General features: G+C 69.4%; 1 non-coding gene across 1 annotated transcript; it reads right to left on the bottom strand.

The window, feature by feature from the left end:
- Positions 1 to 3: 3 nt before the first annotated feature.
- On the bottom strand, positions 4 to 122 carry LOC132246954 (5S ribosomal RNA). Its single transcript, XR_009458309.1, has one exon. It is a non-coding gene; the product is annotated as a 5S ribosomal RNA (ribosomal RNA).
- Positions 123 to 5000: the final 4878 nt, after the last annotated feature.

Raw genomic sequence — 5000 nt, 5'->3', positions numbered from 1 at the left:
GGAGGCCTACGGCACCCGGGATTCCCAGGCGGTCTCCCATCCAGGTACTAGCCGGGCCCGGGACTGCTTAGCTTCCGAGATCGGACGGGATCGGGCGCGATCAGCCCGGTCTGGCCGTAGGCGGCGGGGAAAGGTAAGGCGGGGGTCCGCAGAGGCTCGCAGGGGGTGGACACGGTGCCTGGAAGTCCCCTCTGGAAGGCACGGGGTTGAGACGGTGCCCGCAAGTCCCGATGGCGAGGCCAGGGGCGGGCGGACCTGGGGAGCGAGCGGAAAAGCCCATCGGCATCCATGGGGTTGACCTGGGGAGCCTAAATGCCCCTAGGAATACGTGGGGTGGAGCTGGGGAGCGGAAAAGCCCCTAGGAATACTTGGGGTGGAGCTGGGGAGCGAAAATCCCCATAGGAATACATGGGGTGGAGCTGGGGAGCGAAAAAGCCCCTAGGAATACATGGGGTTGACCTGGGGACCGAGAAAGCCCATAGGAACACATGGGGTTGACCTGGGGACCGAAAAAGCCCATAGCAACACATGGGGCTGACCTGGGGACCGAAAGAGCCCATCGGCATCCATGGGGGGGAGCTGGGGAGCGGAAAAGCCCCTAGGAATACATGGGGTGGAGCTGGGGAGCGAAAAAACCCCTAGGAATACTTGGGGGGGAGCTGGGGAGCGAAAAAGCCCTTAGGAATACATGGGGGGGGAGCTGGGGAGCGGAAAAGCCCCTAGGAATACATGGGGTGGAGCTGGGGAGCGAAAAAACCCCTAGGAATACTTGGGGTGGAGCTGGGGACCGAAAAAGCCCTTAGGAATACATGGGGGGGGAGCTGGGGAGCGAAAAAGCCCCTAGGAATACTTGGGGTTGACCTGGGGACTGAAAATCCCCATAGGAATAAATGGGGTGGAGCTGGGGAGCGAAAAAGCCCCTAGGAATACTTGGGGTGGAGCTGGGGACCGAAAAAGCCCATAGGCATCCATGGGGTTGACCTGGGGAGCGAAAATCCCGATAGGCATCCATGGGGTTGACCTGGGGAGCGAAAATCCCCATAGGCATACGTGGGGTTGACCTGGTGCCCGCCCCCCCCACGGAAGTCCGTATGAGGTTTTTGAAACGGGCCTTGCCCGGGCCTTCGATCCAGGAGGGCGGACACTTTCGGCGGTTCGTCCCGGTGGCTGGGCCGGGTGCCGCATCTACAATATAGCCAAGAAACGTTCGCGGAGATTTTCGAGAACACGTTTTTAAGGACCCTCAATGCCCATGTTCGGTTCCAGAAAGCCGGTCAGAGGGATCTTCGGGGCAGAACCCTGCCGTGCTGAGGGGCCAAACCCGAGTTTGGAGCCAGGTCAACGGGGAAAACCGGAAAAGGGCCGGAGAAGGCGGTCAGGCCGGGCGAGAGTTCCAGGAGCTCGGCCACAATTCCGATCTCGTCCCGGTCAAGGGCTCCGTGGAAGGGCAGCCCGGGGGGCGGGTCCAAGGGCCCCGGCAGGGACCCGGGCCTCCGGGGTCGGAGCCGAGGCACCCCGCCGAGGGGTGGTCGTCCCGGGCCAAGGCGGCGGGAGCCCGGGCAGGACTCCGCGGGGCAGGCCGGGCGGGAGTTCCAGGAGCCCGGCCGCGATTCCGACTTCTCCCCGGTGCCCTGCCCGGAGGCCGGGCAGGTCCGGGGGCCTTCGGCGCGGGCGGCGGGATGCTCCCGCGGGGGAGACGAGCCGTGCTGGGCCCCGGGAGGGAGGCCCGGGGTCGACCTGGCGCCGGGGCTCCGGCCCTGGAAGTCCCGATGAGGTTTTTCAAACGGGCCGTGCCCGGGCCTTCGCTCCAGGAGGGCGGACACTTTCGGCGGTTGCCCCCGGTGGCTGGGCCGGGTGCCGCATCTACAATATTGCCAGGAAAGGTCCGCGGAGATTTTCGGGGACACGCTTTTCGGGACCCTAGTTGCCCATCTTGGGTTCCAGGAGGTCGGGCAGGGGTACCTCCGGGACCGGACCGTGCTGCAGGAGGGGGTCAACCCCGGGTTTGGCTCCATGTCGACTGGAGCTCCGGCCCAGGGGCGGGCCGGGCGAGAGTTCCAGGAACCCGGCCGCGATTCCGGCTTCTCCCCGGTGCCCTGCCCGGAGGCCGGGCAGGTCCGGGGGCCTTCGGCGCGGGCGGCGGGCTGCTCCCGCGGGGGAGACGAGCCTCTCTGGGGCCCGGGAGGTTGGCCCTGGGTCGACCTGGCGCCGGGGCTCGGGCTCCGGAAGTCCGTATGAGGTTTTTCAAACGGGCCGTGCCCGGGCCTTCGCTCCAGGAGGGCGGACACTTTCGGCGGTTCGTCCCGGTGGCTGGGCCGGGTGCCGCATCTACAATATTGCCGAGAAAGGTCCGCGGAGATTTTCGGGGACACGGTTTCCGGGACCCTAGATGCCCATCTTGGGTTCCAGGAGCTCGGACGGAGGAACCTCCGGGGCCGGACCGTGCTGCAGGAGGGGTTCAACCGCGAGTTTGGCTCCATGTCGACTGGAGCTCCGGCCCAGGGGCGGGCCGAGCGGCTTGGCCGGGCGAGAGTTCCAGGAGCCCGGCCGCGATTCCGGCTTCTCCCCGGTGCCCTGCCCGGAGGCCGGGCGGGTCCGGGGGCCTTCGGCGCGGGCAGCGGGCTGCTCCCGCGGGGGAGACGAGCCGCCCTAACGCCCGGGAGGGAGGCCCGGGGTCGACCTGGCTCCCGAGCTCCGGCCCTGGAAGTCCGTATGAGGATTTTCAAACGGGCCGTGCCCGGGCCTTCGCTCCAGGAGGCCGGACACTTTCGGCGGTTGCTCCCGGCGGCTGGGCCGGGTGCCGCATCTACAATATTGCCGAGAAAGGTCCGCGGAGATTTTCGGGGACACGGGTTTCGGGACCCTAGATGCCCATCTTGGGTTCCAGGAGCTCGGACGGAGGAACCTCCGGGGCCGGACCGTGCTGCAGGAGAGGTTCAACCGCGAGTTTGGCTCCATGTCGACTGGAGCTCCGGCCCAGGGGCGGGCCGAGCGGCTTGGCCGGGCGAGAGTTCCAGGAGCCCGGCCGCGATTCCGGCTTCTCCCCGGTGCCCTGCCCGGAGGCCGGGCAGGTCCGGGGGCCTTCGGCGAGGGCGGCGGGCTGCTCCCGCGGGGGAGACGAGCCGTGCTGGGCCCCGGGAGGGAGGCCCGCGGTCGACCTGGCGCCGGGGCTCCGGCCCTGGAAGTCCGTATGAGGTTTTTCAAACGGGCCTTGCCCGGGCCTTCGCTCCAGGAGGCCGGACACTTTCGGCGGTTCGTCCCGGTGGCTGGGCCGGGTGCCGCATCTGCAATATTGCCAGGAAAGGTTCGCGGAGATTTTCGAGGACACGGGTTTCGGGACCCTAGATGCCCATCTTGGGTTCCAGGAGCTCGGACGGAGGAACCTCCGGGGCCGGACCGTGCTGCAGGCGAGGGTCAACCCCGAGTTTGGCTCCATGTCGACTGGCGCTCCGGCCCGGGGGGCGGGCCGGGCGGGCAGGCCGGGCGAGAGTTCCAGGAACCCGGCCGCGATTCCGGCTTCGACCCGGTCGACTGCACGGCGGGCGTGCAGGCCGGCGGCGACTCCCAGGGCCCCTTCCAGGCTGCGGGGCCCAGCGGTTGGAGCCCGGCTACCCCGGCGAGGGGCGGAAGAACCTGCACGGCGCGGCCGGAGAACCCGGCATGCATGCGCGGGGCAGGCCGGGCAGGAGTTCCAGGAGCCCGGCCACGATTCCTACTTCTCCCCGGTGCCCTGCCCGGAGGCCGGGCGGGCCCGGGGGCCTTCGGCGCGGGCGGCGGGCGGCTTCCGCGGCGGAGACGAGCCTCTCTGGGGCCCGGGAGGTCGGCCCTGGGTCGACCTGGCGCCGGGGCTCGGGCTCCGGAAGTCCGTATGAGGTTTTTGAAACGGGCCTTGCCCGGGCCTTCGCTCCAGGAGGGCGGACACTTTCGGCGGTTGCCCCCGGTGGCTGGGCCGGGTGCCGCATCTACAATATTGCCAGGAAAGGTTCGCGGAGATTTTCGGGGACACGGATTTCGGGACCCTAGATGCCCATCTTGGGTTCCAGGAGGTCGGACGGAGGAACCTCCGGGGCCGGACCGTGCTGCAGGAGGGGGTCAAAACCGAGTTTGGCTCCAAGTCGACTGGAGCCCCGGCCCGGGGGGCGGGCCGGGCGGGCAGGCCGGGCGAGAGTTCCAGGAACCCGGCCGCGATTCCGGCTTCGACCCGGTCGACTGCACGGCGGGCGTGCAGGCCGGGGGGCGACTCGCAGGGGCCCTTCCAGGCTGCGGGGCCCAGCGGTTGGAGCCCGGCTACCCCGGCGAGGGGCGGAAGAACCTGCACGGCGCGGCGGGAGAACCCGGCATGCTTCCGCGTGGCAGGCCGGGCAGGAGTTCCAGGAGCCCGGCCACGATTCCTACTTCTCCCCGGTGCCCTGCCCGGAGGCCGGGCGGGCCCGGGGGCCTTCGCCGCGGGCGGCGGGCGGCTTCCGCGGCGGAGACGAGCCTCTCTGGGGCCCGGGAGGTCGGCCCTGGGTCGACCTGGCGCCGGGGCTCGGGCTCCGGAAGTCCGTATGAGGTTTTTGAAACGGGCCTTGCCCGGGCCTTCGCTCCAGGAGGGCGGACACTTTCGGCGGTTGCCCCCGGTGGCTGGGCCGGGTGCCGCATCTACAATATTGCCAGGAAAGGTTCGCGGAGATTTTCGGGGACACGGATTTCGGGACCCTGGATGCCCATCTTGGGTTCCAGGAGGTCGGACGGAGGAACCTCCGGGGCCGGACCGTGCTGCAGGAGGGGGTCAAAACCGAGTTTGGCTCCATGTCGACTGGAGCCCCGGCCCGGGGGGCGGGCCGGGCGGGCAGGCCGGGCGAGAGTTCCAGGAACCCGGCCGCGATTCCGGCTTCGACCCGGTCGACTGCACGGCGGGCGTGCAGGCCGGGGGGCGACTCGCAGGGGCCCTTCCACGCTGCGGGGCCCAGCGGTTGGAGCCCGGCTACCCCGGCGAGGGGCGGAAGAACCTGCACGGC

This window comes from Alligator mississippiensis, unplaced genomic scaffold, assembly GCF_030867095.1.
Source record: "Alligator mississippiensis isolate rAllMis1 unplaced genomic scaffold, rAllMis1 scaffold_22, whole genome shotgun sequence".
NCBI classification, from domain to species: Eukaryota; Metazoa; Chordata; order Crocodylia; family Alligatoridae; genus Alligator; species Alligator mississippiensis.
This window is presented reverse-complemented; position numbering and strand designations above follow the sequence as displayed.